This window comes from Ceratotherium simum, chromosome 15, assembly GCF_057802395.1.
Source record: "Ceratotherium simum simum isolate JZ-2026a chromosome 15, ASM5780239v1, whole genome shotgun sequence".
In the NCBI taxonomy this organism is placed as follows: domain Eukaryota; kingdom Metazoa; phylum Chordata; class Mammalia; order Perissodactyla; family Rhinocerotidae; genus Ceratotherium; species Ceratotherium simum.
Window position 1 is genome coordinate 27,813,856 of NC_141914.1, and position 14,923 is coordinate 27,828,778.

Consider the following 14,923-nt stretch of genomic DNA (forward strand, 5'->3'; position numbering starts at 1 on the left):
CAATGGGATTAATATAGTGGCACTGAAATAGAATTGTATGTCAGTTAAAATTCGGTAACATCAACAGACCACTTGGAATATAGTTAGGAGGACATGGTACTATTTAACCTCTTAAGAGAGAGAGAGAGAGAGAGAGAGCGAGCGAGCGAGCCACTCTACCAGGAACTTAGATTATTTAACTAGATCTCATGGAGGGTGGTACATACATGGCTTGGGAACTGGAAGGATCTATTGCAGCTCTAATGATTTCAGAATATAATGAGTTGAAGGATTATCCTAGTCAGATATTCTCTTCATTTCAAGCTACTCTTCTATATTTTGATAATTAATGCTGATTGATATGATATGGAGATAAAGAAGTTAGGGTGAGGTGATCAACACCTATCTGTGTTATCCCCCCAACTTACAAAATATGCTTCTGCAGGTAGTTGAATGTAGGGTTTGATAGGCTGTGAGAAAATGAAATAATATGGACTAAGTATGCTCTTCAGGATTGTCCTAATCAGTGATAGGATCATAGGTTTAGCTATTTATCTGATTTCTTGCATCTTAGACCTTACTTCTAGGATCACTTTCTTCCTGAATTGTATCTTTTTAAGGAGTTCCTTTAGTAGATCTCTGTTTTTGTTTGATGATATTTTTATTTCACCCTCATATGACTGATAATTTCTCTAGGTGTATACTTCTGAATTTGGTTTGTTTCTCTTGGTACTTTGAAAATATTTTTCCATTGTCATCTGGCACTCTGCATTGTTGCAATTGAGAAATCTGCAGTAATTTTAATAGTTGTTTCTTTGTACAGTGTGTGTTGTCTTTCTGGTTGCTTCATCTTTGGTATTCTGCAGTTTCACTTTGCTGTATTTGAGAAGATTTCTTTTACTTATCCTGGTTGGGATTCACTTTGCTTCTTGAATCTGAATGTTCTTGTCTTGAATCAATTCTGATAAATTCTTAGTCATCATCTCATCATATACTGCTTCATTTGTTTTCTCTCATCCCTCTGCTGGAGTTCTTGTTAGGCATATGGTAGACCTTTACAATCTATCACCATGGTTCTTAATCTTTCTTTCATATATCCTGTGTCTCTGGGCTGCTCTCAGTAATTTCTTTAGATCTGTCTTCCAGTTTACTAATTCTGTCTTCAATTGTATGTAATCTGCTATTTAACCCAAATATTGGCTTTGGTTTCAATTATTATATTCTTTTTATAATTATTTATTTATTTATTTATTTTTTCCCCCCAAAGCCCCAGTAGATAGTTGTATGCACATCCTTCTAGTTGCTGTATGTGGGACGCGGCCTCAGCATGGCCGGAGAAGCGGTGCGTTGGTGCGCGTCCTGGATCCGAACCCAGGCCGCCAGCAGCAGAGCGCACGCACTTAACCGCTAAGCCACGGGGCTGGCCCTCAATTATTATATTCTTTATTTCTAGAAGTTCTACTTGATTCCTTTTCAAAGCTGCTTGATCATTTTTTATTTTTTATTTTTATTTTTTATTTTTTTTATTTATTTTTTGCCCCCAAAGCCCCAGTAGATAGTTGTATGTCACAGCCGCACACCCTTCCAGTTGTTGCATGTGGGACTCGGCCCCAGGATGGACAGAGAAGTGGTGCCTCGATGCGCACCCGGGATCCGAACCCGGGCCGCCAGCATCGCAGCGTGCGCACTTAACCACCAAGCCACAGGGCCGGCCTGCTTGATCATTTTTTAAATGTAGTATCTTGTTTCTTGCTCCTGTCTTACTTCAATCATTTTAATAAACTTATTTTATATTCTGTAATCAATACTTCCAATATCTACAGGTCATAGGCTTCATCATTCTGTTTGTGGTTTCTGTTGATTCACCCATGGTGGCTTATTTTCTCAGGTGTATTGTAATTACATTTTGGGTGCTTATGTTTAGCTTTTGAAATCCTGTTTATCTGTGAAAATCCTTTCAGACCTGGGTTGAGAGTGAACCTGTGCAGTGAGGATTTGTATTTTTTTCTTCTAGGCCTCCAAGCACTATCAGCCTGGAACCACTTTCTTAACTTGAGGTTTCCTGGACAGTGTAGGTCCTATAAATTTGAACTTTCAAACCCATGTGAGGGAAAGTTTGTGGTTATGAATTCTAAAGGGAAATTTTATTCCCCCCTGCATGCCAAGTCCAGGCTAAAACATACAAATGTCTGCTTGTCTCTCTGGGCTGATAGAGGAGGTTTCTTTTTTCCTACTCTGTTATTGGAGAGTATAGCCCTTTGAGTTTCCCAGCCTTATGCAGGATCACAGTCCCAACTCCTTGTATAGGCACAAGGCCTTGTCTTTGGTCTATCTCCTGTGCAGCCAGTAAAAGCATAGAGAGTTCAGAGATAAGTAGATACCCTCAACACAACCATGGCTTCACTGCCCTGCTTACCACTCTGGTTTCTTGTTCCCTCTTTGGGTTGAGTGTAGAGTTTGGAAGACTGTCAGAGGTATTCCTCTTTCTTTCTTGAAAGCTTAGTTATGCCTTTGAAAGGATGTTTTATTTAATCCAGCATTTCTGTGTGTTTAATAATGGGACTATTTTTAGGTTATCTAATAGTGTGCCATATTGCTCCTTGATTCATTTTTCTCTTGTACTCTCCATATCAATTGAGTTTTTTGCTCTACATTTATAGATAAACAATCTGGCTACCTTTCTCCATTTCTACTGGTATCTCCCTAGTATCAGTCATGATTACTGCCTCCCTAGTTCATTTTCCTTCTTGTGTCTCTCTACTCCATTCTCTACATGGCAATCTAGTGATCTTAAAGTGTAAACCAGATAACATCACTTCCTTGCTTAAACTCTTTAATAGCTTTTTGGAATAAAGCCCAAACTCTTACCATGGCATTCAAGATGGTTCCTGACCTGAATCTTATCTACTCTTAGTGTTTTCTCATCTGTGCTATCCTTCTTGCACTAAGCTACAGCTACACAGACCTTAACTGACCATAGCAAGCCCTTTTCTTCCTCATTCTGCCTGCCATGCTTTCTTCTAGGTGCTTCTCCTGACTCTCTTTCTGTTCTCAGCTTAAATGTCACCTTAAGGATGCGTTCTCTGGCCGCCTTATTCAAAGTAGTCTCCCCAGTTTTTTCCTCATACCAGATATCACTATTTTAAATTATTGTATTTTCATATTTGTAAGCTTCACAAAGGCAAAGTGACTCGTGTTCACTCCTTGGATCCCTGATGCCTGACAGTGTCTGATACATATTAGACACTGAAATATTTGTAGAATTAGTGAATACATGGATGAACTCCTCCATGGATAAAACATGAAGGCTTTAATTTGCAAGGATGTGGGACTTAATTCTGCAGCAAAATATAGTTAGAGTTTGTAGGTAAACAGCAAAATGGATAATGCCTAAATTCCCAGAAACAAATGTCCTGGAGCAGATTCATGTAACAGCAGTCGTCTGTCAGCATCTTTGGTTGGCCCAGACCTGACGGGAGACAATGCTGAATTAAATGAGGGACTGGCTGTCTCTCAATGTAAAGAAGACCAAAAAAACCCAAACCAAGCAGGAGCGGCCCCACACATCTTCAAACTACAAGTCTCAGCAGCCCCTGCGCGAGCCCGCCATTGGGAGGCGGGGCCCGTCTCCGCCCCGTGGAGCTCCGGCCTTCGGGCCGGGAGGGCGGCGTCTGGCCCCGCCCCGCCCGCTCCCCGCCGTCGCCCTCCCCCAGGGTTGTGGCCACGCGCGGCGGCGGTGGTTGTTCCGCTTCCCCTCCAGCCCGGGCCGTCGCCATTGCCGAAGGCTCCCTGCCCTCCCCTCCCGGCGCCCGCGGGGCTCGGCTGCCGCTCGGCCTAGCGGTAGCAGCGGCTGCGCTCCAGCGCGGCTCCTCTTCCCGTCCCGCTTCCTCTTCCCTCCCGTCCCCGCCCCGCGCCGCGCGCTTGCCCGGGGCGGCTCCAGAGCCCGGCGGGAGCTCGGACGGAGGCGCCTCGCTGGGGCGGGGACCTTTCCTCGCCTGGGTAAGTGTGCAGCCAGGCCGGGGCGCGGGCCGTCGCTCTCCTTCTTCCTTCCTTCTCCGCGGCCTGGCCGGCGCGAGCGGCCCGGGAGCCGACCTGCCCCGCGCAGGGCCGGGGAAGCAGCCACCTGCGTGCCCGGGGCCGCGGCTCCTGGGGCGGTGGCTCATTGTCTGCTCCCTAGGGCTGTTTTCTTCTTCGGCTTTAGCCCAAAATGGGAAGCTTGCTGGGCTGGTGAGGTCTAACTCTTCCTGGACTCAGCCCTGCCCTGAGCCGTGTCGCGCCACAGGCTCTGCCTGTCTGGGTCTCCCTTCCTCGCGTTTCAGCCTCCTCCTTTTCTCCGTTTACTTTAGTGTTCGACCAGACGTCTCCGGTTTTCTTCCTCGATTTTTCCTCTTTTTCTGAATCCCAGCCCCTCTTTGCTACTCCTCAGTACGTCCTAGTTTCATTGCTCAGGCGTATTGTCTCGAGTCCCTTACTCTTTTCTAAACTACAATCTCTAATCTCTTCCATATTCCTCATTAGTGGAAAAGTATAGTTTTCTGAGGGTTTCAGGGCCTCCCCTTAAAAACAGAACTTGCAGATCTTTTTGTGATTCTTGTTTGATCTTCAGCCAGGAGGTGAATATTTGCTTCTTAGGTAACTTAGGTGAAGGTTGGCTTTTCACCATGTTTGGCTTTCTTTAAAACACTCACAAAACGTTGCCACAAATTCCTCGGTGGACTCAACCTTTTGACTAATTCTTTAAAGGTAAAGTCATCCAAGAACTGAAGTGTGAAAGTAATTGCCATTGTCAGTTGTTGTGAGGTTGTACCCATCCTTATGTCTCAGTTTTAATGGGACTACTCTGTGCAGTGTGAGCATGATTTGTTTCCTCCTTGATAAATAATGCCAACCCCCATAATTATCTCAGTTCTACTTTACAAGTGAGCTCTACTTTTTTGTTTTCTTCTTTAACCTCTGTAAAAAGACAATCAAAATGGTTAGGCCTAAAATTAGACTACGACGAGCTGTGTTTTGGATCAAGGTTGTGCACGTCACGTTTTTTCCCCTGCTCTGTTTGACTCTTCCGCTCTTATAAGTAGGCAGGATATTGAAATGTACAAGAATTTGCTCTGGGGGTTTTGTTTTTGTAAGGTTATCCAAATGAATAACATCGAAGTTAGATTGAGATGAAGGCAGTGAATAGTAATTTCTAAAGCAGGTTAGAACTTGTCTACTTTGCCAGAAGCTCTGTGGTATTTTGTAAAACACACTCATACTAACTTCTGTATATTTTTTACATATGTCTATATAAATGAAAAACTTTGTTCATGTTCTCCTATTAAGGGTATTGATTTAAAGCAACTCTTTTATCCTTGGCTTTTAAATCTTTTAGCAATCAGCCAAGAACACTGATTTGCATTATGAAAAATGACCCTTAAAATGTTTTCAACCTGTATTATATGTAGATTTAAGGGGTTAAGGTATAGAAATGTTGGGGTGTGAAACTTGGTCTGTTGATGCCAGCTTCTCTGCCAGTTCTTTCTATAAGCAGATACTTTTATTAAGGAAGAGTTCCTGGATATTCTGCGTCCCTTAGTGCCTTGATTCCTGGTTTACCATTATCCAAAGAGAGAGTTATTCTTCTGGGCTTTGTGACATTTAATACTAACCTTGCAAACCCAAATTCATAAAGTAACAGTAAGTTTGGAATTGGCGTATATCTACTAAACAAATGAATAGGGATTCCTATGGTTCTCTGATCTTTGTGAAAGGCAGGTTTCCAAGTATACATGGTTAACAGTGGTGTATATTTCTTTTCAATTATACTTTTTTAAAGTGAAAACTTAGAACTATTTCAGGTAGCTAAGGATAAACTTTCAATTATACTTTTTTAAAAAGAATTTGTTCAAATAGCTAAGGATAAAATAAGTAGGTACTGTTAAATCCTTCCTATGTTTAATCTGTCAATATTGATCATTCTAATATTTGAAGTTAACATTTCTTTTGCCTTTCTGAATTTTCTACTTTTGATTAAAACTTGAAACTCGGCCTTGTTCAAGCTTTAAAGCTTTGGGGTTCTGATCAATGTGTTTTCAAAAGCCCTTTCAGTTAGTTAGAGGGCTAATTCCAGACTAATCGGAGGGAGGGTTTAAGTTACTTATAAATCTGAGTTGTCCCCTGTCTCCTTCTTGTACCTTGATAGAAGCAGAAAAAGAAGGAAAAAATAGCCCCCATTGCCCTGAAGAAATACTTCTTCTGTGATCAGAATTGAGTTTTACTACTTCTTCATTTTAGGATCACTAACCTGATTAAGAGTGGTCAGTCTGAACATTCGTGCAGGATTTCAGAGTTCTAGCCTATTATCTCTGAGGTACATTAGTACTTATCATTCCATGAATCCCTAGTGGTGAGGAGCTGGAGACCTGATTTGAATCCTGGCTCTTCTACTTGTCCGCGGGCAAGATACACATTCTTTTCAAAACTTGTTTTTTTCTTCTGTAAAATGGGGGTTAATAATGACGACAACATAATACAAATTTCATAGGGCTACTTAGAGCAAATGATGTAATGCAGGTAACGGACTTAGCAAATGCAGTGCTGAAGTGCTTAATAAACATTAGTTAATATTCTATTCTAAAATAAGTTTTACATATAATTGCTTCTACAGCAAATGTTAGACTCCCAAACTTAGATTTAAGACTGCTTTCTGAAAGAGGTTGGAATCTCAGGACCAAGTTTCTGAGACCATAACTGTTAAATTAAAAATTATTTTTCGGGAATAAAACCTACTTTCACCACTGAAATAAAATACACGTTTTTGGAGTGCAAGTTTCTCAGATTTAAAATGTCTACATATTTCTTTTCTCCTAGAAAATTTGGAAAATAGTGAAAATTATTAAGAAATAGGACAAAAATCACTTTAGTCTCAGCCCTCAGAGAAAATAAATAGTGTTTTTTCCTTGTTTTAAAATTAAATTCCAAAAGCAGTACATGCTTATTATAAAAGGTTCAAGCAAGTCAATTATTTAGAGTAAAATTGAAAATTACTCTTTCCTCAAGTCAATTATTTAGAGTAAAATTGAAAATTACTCTTTCCTCACTTCTAGTCCCGTTCCTCAGAGGTACCTGCTGTTAACAATTTTGTTTTCTTTATGCAATTAGAAATAAGCACCGTGTGTGTAGTTTTTACCTTGTTTTTTTTTTTTTCTGAGGAAGATCAGCCCTGCGCTAACATCTGCCAATCCTCCTCTTTTTTTTTTTTTTTTTTTTGCTGAGGAAGACTGGCCCTGGGCTAACATCCACGCCCATCTTCCTCCACTTTATATGGGACGGTGCCGCAGCATGGCTTGCCAAGCGGTGCGTCGGTGTAGAACCCCAAGCCGCCGCAGCGGAGCATGCGCACTTAACTGCTTGAAAACCGCTTGCGCCACCGGGCCAGCCCCCCAATCTTCCTCCTTTTTTTTTCCCTTTTTCTCCCCAAAGCCCCAGTAGATAGCTGTATGTCATAGTTGCACATCCTTCTAGTTGCTGTATGTGGGGCGCCGCCTCAGCATGGCCTGACAAGCGGTGCGTCAGTGTGTGCCCAGGATCTGAACCCGGGCCTCCAGTAGAGGAGCACCGCACTTAAAACCACTAAGTCACGGGGCTGGCCCCTCTCCATTTCACCTTTTTTAGAAAACATTCTTCTATATTTTCTTCTGTTACTTTTAATAATTGTTGTATTTTAATCTTAATTCTTGTGGAATTTTTTTTTTGTGTGTGATGTGGTAAGAGAGTTTTAAAAATATAAAATAATTTGGCTACTGAGATAAAATACAGGTATAAAAATATTTTAGGAGCTTGAGGTTGGTGTGAAAATTAGTCACATTGTAGAGATTCAGAGAGGAATATTGTTATGGTTTTATTGTAAGCATCACATCTGAAAAGGGAAAAAAATGACCCTCTTTGACCGCTATCTCATGTCATCTACCTAGTTCATCCTCATCTTTCAAATTTCAGCTTTTCACTGTAGCTTTCTTTGGGAGTCTTTCCTGATCTCCACTATGATTTCGATATTCTTATTGTTTTGATATATTTTCTTAACATGTTAATACATAATTTTCATTTGCAGTATACTGAATGCATGAGTGATTCATCTGGAAATGAGAGTTATTTCTCAATTTTTGTCAGTTGAAACTAATCAAAGAGTGAGGTGCAAGGAAGAGCTCAGTAGTGTGGGTTAAAAGTGATGCACATAGATACATATGCATACAGGGCACTCTTAACCCATACTACTGAGTTCTTCCTTACATCTTTCTGATCAAGCTATTACATTGGTAATATTTTTTCATGTAAATGTTTAGTAGCTTCTGGAAAGATAGAAGATTTTATTTTGGTCTTGCATTTATTTGATAAGAACAAGGAGCATTTTAAGATATAATCTCAGCTTTAAAAAAATTAATTCCTGTGCCTTTAAATTTTGAGATGTTTTTTAGTCACTTATAGGCTTATGAATGAAGCAGAATTAATATATAAGAAACATGTGAGCAACAAAAGATGGGATAAAGCCAAGTTAGACAAAATTTGAAGTGCTGTAAAGAGCAAATTATTAAAGAATAAGGAGTTACATTGACAGCTATAATAGTGGAAATGTAGCCAGATGTTTGGTAAAGTATCTCTGTTGTAAATACTTCCTGAAATTTTTGCACCTTCCTGATTAAATATTTGAAAAGAATAAAGTTTAAAAAACTTGCTTCTTATTTCATTACCTATGGATAACTACTGTTGATATTTTGGTATGTTTCCTGCCAGTACTTTTTCTTCTTTATATATGTGTGTGTACATGTTTTACTTTTATAGGATTGGAATCATATTCTGTATAATTTGCTGTCTTGATTCCCCCCCCCCAAAGCCCCAGTGCGTGGTTGTATATCCTAGTTGTTGTAAGGCCTTTTAGTTCTTCTGTGTGAGCCACTATCCACAGCATGGCAACTGACAGATGAATGGTGTGGTCCAGGCCACTGAATTGGTGAGAGCGCCAAACTTTAACCACTAGGCCAGCAGGGCTGGCTCTTGATTTTTTAACTTAACATTAAACTTTGAAAGTTGCTCTTTGTTCGTCTTAAAAATTCTTCTTAAAAAATGATTTTTTAATGTTTATTAAAATTCCATTGTGCAGTCATGCCTTAGTTTCACTCTTTTCCTATTGCTGAATGTGTAACTTATTTCTAATATTTTATATTAATAATGCTGTAGTGAATATCTTTCTATTTATGGCTGATAATTACTTTATAATATTTTTCTAGAAGTGTAATTACTGAGTGAAAGGGTATAAGCATTTAAAAGTCTTACATTACCCTTCAGAAAAGTTTTGATGTATACCATCACTAGCAATGTGAATCCCATTTTATTGCTATGCTTATCAAAACGACCATAATTCTTAATTAAATTAATAAAATGTCCTTATTACTAGGCAAATAAAAATACAATTTATTTTGCATTTCTTGTTTAAATTATAACTAATTTTGTTTTTGATAATTTGCTTTAATTCTGTTATTTCTAATAAGTATAGAGGAGTAACTAAATTTTTGTGTTCACTATTAGTATTATTATTTTAATTATTTTCTTTAAGGAAGATTGGCCCTGAGCTAACATCTGTTGCCAGTCTTCCTCTGTTTTTCCTTTTTTCTCCCCAAAGCCCCAGTAGATAGCTGTATGCCAAAGTTGTACATCCTTCTAGTTGCTCTGTGTGGGGCGCCGCCTCAGCATGGCTTGATGAGCAGTGAGTAGGTCCAAGCCCGGGATCCGAACTGGTGAACCCTGGGCTGCCAAAGCAGAGTGTGCAAACTTAACCGCTACTAACCACCGGGCTGGCCCCTCATTATTATTTTTATTGTCTTACTGGACTTCAATAAAATTTTATTTACTTTTGTTTTGCAGGTTTATTGTCTTATCTGAAAATAATAGTAACTTTTGCTTCCTTTTCAATAGTCACAATATTTATTTCTATTTTAGGTCTTTCTTACATTGGCCAGAATCTCCAAGACATGCTTGAATAAGAGAGGTGATAATTGTCTTGGAATGTCTCTGGTATTTTTACAATGAAGGATGATGGCAGCTGTTGGTTTTAAAGAGAGATTCTTTATTGTTTTATTCTGTTTCTACTTCACAAAAAATAGGAATGGCTTCTGAATTTTATCAAATGTTTTTATAACACTTGTTTAGGTGATGATAAGGTTTTTCTTGTTTTAACTACATCTGATAAAGGTATATAATAATAAATTTGCTAATAACCAAAGGTACCCTAAAGCATATATTATGAGGAACCAAAACCCTACTCATGTTAGTTGAGTGTACAGAATTTATTGAAAGGATAGAGGAGAATCTCATAGCAATTTAGTTTAATAAGAGTATACAGGCCATTTGATAACTTACGTAGTTAGTTCTGTAGTCTGTTGAGGAATCCTTAGTTATTCATGAGTCAATTGTGATAATTTGTATTTCCCCAGATTATATATATATTTTAAGATTTTAAAATTTATTATTATATCGGTGTATGTAATTAAAATCTGTGGTGTTCATTTCCATCTTTTTTTAGTGATTTTGTTATTTTTTTTGATTTGATTTGTCAAATGTTTGCTTAGTGGTTTTTAATAACCAGCTTTGAGATTTATTCTGTTGGTTTTCTGTTTTGTGATTCCTTGATTTCTAAACTTTTCTCTTTATTTTGCTCCTCTTGCTTTTCTTCTTTTTTTTGTTATACTTTTTCTGATGCAATACATTTTTAGTTCTTTTTTTTAAATAATGAAAACATTTAATGCTCGTAATTTGCCTGTGAGTACAGCTTTGGCTGCATTCTAAAATTTACATGAATGATGTTCTTATATTCATTTCTTTTCAAATAGTTGATCTGGTTTGATTTTCTCTTTGACTTGTCTTTAGGACAGTTCTGTTTACTCTCTTCTTTCATTGTTGTCAGTGACTGTGGTCTTTTAAAATATCTTTTAAATTTATCGAGGGTTTCTTTATGACTTAAAGCATAATCCAATTTGGTAAATATTCTGTGAAAACTTTAAAAGAACACTTTCTATTTGTGGGGTACATTTTTTTTTTTGTGAGGAGATCAGCCCTGTGCTAACATCTGCCAATCCTCCTCTTTTTTTGCTGAGGAAGACTGGCTCTGGGCCAACATCCGAGCCCATCTTCCTCCACTTCATATGGGATGCCGCCACAGCATGGCCTGCCAAGCAGTGCATCGGTGCGCGCCCGGGATCTGAACCGGCAAACCCTGGGCCGCTGCAGCGGAGTGCGTGGACCCAACCGCTTGAGCCACCGGGCCAGTCCCTGTGGGGTACATTTATATATATATATAATCTGTTAATTAAACTTCAATTATTCAAATTATCTTATTTGATTTATTATTTATTAATAGTTCTTATTAATTATAACACTTGCCATTATTAATTATTTAATCTTAATCTGTCAAAGACTAAGAGGTAGCATTGTTTCTGAGAAGTTCTTTCTCACATTGGGAACTTTACATTTTTGCTCCTTCTGCCTAAATACTGTCTTCCCTTCATAGTCACTGTTTTGAAGAGGCCTTCCCTGATCAGCCATCTAAAATAGTCTTCACCTACCCCTGCTCAGTATCTAAGTTGTTAACCTTCTGTGTTTTTGTTTACGGCACTTCCATCTGAAGTTGTTTTTTTTTTTTTCATTTACATGTTTTTTTATTTCTTTGCTATTCTGTTCAGAGCTTAGAACAAGTAGGTATCTCATAAGTATGTGTTGGTTAAGTAAAGAGTGTCGGTTTCTTTTATTTTTAATGATTTTGTAATTTTTATGTTTTTTAATTAATAGACTTTATACAGCAATTTTAAGTTCACAGCAAAACTGAGCAAAAAGTACAGAGTTCTCGTATACCCCGAGCTCCTCCCTCCACTCATCCTCCCCCACCATCAACATCTGTGATATGTGGTATATTTGTTATAATTGATGAACTGACATTGAGACATCATTATCAACCAAAGTCCATAGGTTACATTAGGGTTCACTCTCGGTAGTGCCCATTCTATGAACGTGGGCAAATGTTGGATAATGACATATATCCACCATTACAGTATCTCATAGAGTAGTTTCCCAATCCTAAAAATACCCTGTGCTCCACCTGTTCATCTCTCCCTTCTCCCTAACCCCTGGCAACCACTGATGCTTTTACTGCCTCCATAGTATTGTCTTTTCCAGAATGTCATATAGTTGGAATCACACAGTATGTAACCTTTTCAACTTGACTTCTTTCACTTAGCAATAGGCGTTTAAGTTCCTTCATATCTTTTCATGGCTTGATAGCTCATTCTTTTTCAGTGCTGAATAGTATTCTGTTGTCTGTATGAACCACAGTTTCTTTATCCATTCACTTACTGAAGGACGTCTTGGTTGCTTCCATATTTGGTAATTATGAATAAAGATGCTATAAATATCTGTGTTTAGGTTTTGTATAGACATAAGTTTTCAGCTGATTTGAGTAAATACCAAGGAGCACAGTTGGTGGATTGTATGGTAAGAGTGTTTTGTTTTGTACAAACAGCAAACCTGTCTTTCAAAGTGGCTGTACTGTTTTGCTTTCCCACCAACAGTGAATGAGAGTTCCTGTTGCTCACCATCCTCACCAGCATTTGATGTTGTTAGTGTTTTGGAGTTTAGCCATTCTACTAGGTGTGTAGTGGTATCTCATTATTAATTTGCAATTCCCTAATGATTTGTGATGCTGAGCGTTTTTTCACATGCTTCTTTGCCATTTGTATATCATCTTTCGTGAGGTGTCCCTTCAGATCTTCTGCCCATTTTTTAATTGGGTTGTTCATTTTCCTGTTGAGTTTTAAGAATTTTTAAAATATTTTGGGTAATGGTCCTTTATATCAGATATTTCTTTTCCAAATATTTTCTACCAGTTTGTGGCTTGTCTTCTCATTCTCTTGACTAATAATTTTTATCATGGTTTTTGATGCAGTATTATTTGATGCATGTATAAGATCTATACTGCTAAAGACCTTCATTATGGTTTACACCTAACCAATAAAAATGATTGTCATATTTAATCTTTCTGAGTCTTGTATTTTGCTTATTTTAAATTCCTGTCTGTATTATCTTTGTTCAATAAATTATCCAACTTTGTCTTTCCATGCCATTTTGGTTCAGTTGTGTCTCTTTTAAATTACATGTAGTTTATTTTTGTTTTAATTCAAAATGAATGCTTAAAACATTTATGTTTATTGTCATAATGAATTCTGTTAATTAAGCATGTTAATTAATGCTTTCTGTTTTTTAATGATTCACTGCTGCTTCTTTAATTGTTGTAAAATATACATAACATAAGATTACCGTCTTTACCATTTCTAAGTGTACAGTTCTTTGGCATTAAGTACGTTTACATTGTTGTACAACCATCACCACCGTCCATCTCTGGAACTTCTTTATCTTCCTTCCCCATCTGAACCTCTTTACTTGTTAAACACTAACTCCCCATTCTTCCCTCCCCTAACCCCTAATCTACTTTCTGTACTTCTACCCCCAATCCCTCTAATCTACTTTCTGTCTCTTATGATTTTGCCTATTCTAGATGATTAATATAAGTGGAATCATACAATATTTGTTCTTTCGTCTCTGGCTTATTTCATGTAACGTAATGTTCTTAAGGTTCATTCATGTTTGTAGCATGTATTAGTACTTCATTCCTTTTTATGGCTGAATAATAGTCCCTTGTATGTATATACCACATTTTATTTATCCAGTGATCTGTTGATGTTTTCTATTTTTTTGCTTTGTGAATTGTATTTGGTTTGCTTTTATTTCAGATGTTTGGCATGTATACATCCTATTTTTAAAGTCCACTAATTTATAGTTTAAATGAATATAAGTGTAAATCTAAAAAAAATAAAATTTTCTGATTTGTCAGTCAGAAAATTATATTTTGATTCTTTCTGCATCTGAAGACTAGTTTTTTCTGTTAACCCACCCTCATTTAATCTGCTTTTCCCTTCCATAGTGAGCTTGGGGACTTAGAATATTGTCAGTATACTTTTTGTACATTTTATGTTTTTAACTTCATCTTCTTATAAGACTTTTGTCTTAGTAATTACGTTGTGTTAACATAAATTATTTAAACTTTATTTAGATGGATTTGCTGGTCATTGCTGTTTTTCTCAATCTTACATTTAAATTGATTCATTAGGTGTGTCAGCTAGCATAGATTTTCAGCTAATATTTTTAGTGGGAGTAACTGAAAGGCATATTTAATAATTATTAGATCACTAAGGTCCTCAGAAATTCTGTAGATATCATTCTGTGTCATCTTGCGTTAATCATTTTGTTTTAGAGCTTTCTGTGCCTGATAGTGGTCAGATTTTTTCTTTTGCTTTTTATTGAAATATTTTGACAGATTGTGTCTTGTACATGTTCCTTAGTGTTGTCTGATACATTAGCTCCTTACAATCTTCATACTTGGTTCTTTTCTCATTTCCAGAAATATTTTTGGCTATTGTATTTTAGTTCTCTTTTCTTCCTTGCAAACACTTATAGTAATTAGGTTAGCTTATCATTTCTCCTTTGTGTGAGCTTCTCAAATCTATGTTCCTATTACTCATTTGATTTTCCTTTATCACCTCCATCGTAGGCTTTATTTGTGCTATTGAAATTTTAGTTTCTTTGCATCCTTTAAAAATTTACCCTGTTCCCTTTTCTTCTTAAATTACTCTCATTTCATTTGGTCTTCTCTCTCCATATATACCTGTTTCATAGAGTTGCCAAACAGTGTTTGAAAGTTAGTTCTGTGTCCTGAAGTAGTTCACCTTCTAAGTCAAGCTCTGCTTCTCTGTGAAGGGGAATTTTCCCTCTTCCTTGTGCTGCATTACTTTTTGCTGGGATCAGTGTTGGATTTTTTTCTTACTTATTGATCCTTGAATGATAACTGTTATATATTACCTAATGT

The 14,923-nt window shown here is 37.5% G+C and overlaps 1 protein-coding gene across 2 annotated transcripts in view; it reads left to right on the forward strand.

Annotated features, from left to right (window-relative positions):
• PAK2 (p21 (RAC1) activated kinase 2) overlaps window positions 1-14,923 on the forward strand; it is a 90,664-nt gene that overhangs the window by 4,394 nt on the left and 71,347 nt on the right. The window contains exon 1 of one of the 2 annotated variants that reach the window (XM_087439790.1): window positions 3,699-3,978. The exons of the other annotated variant lie outside the window; for it this stretch is intronic. The gene's annotated coding sequence lies outside the window, so the exon portion shown is untranslated. Of the gene's footprint in view, window positions 1-3,698; window positions 3,979-14,923 lie in introns of those variants that run through there. 2 annotated transcript variants of the gene reach the window in all.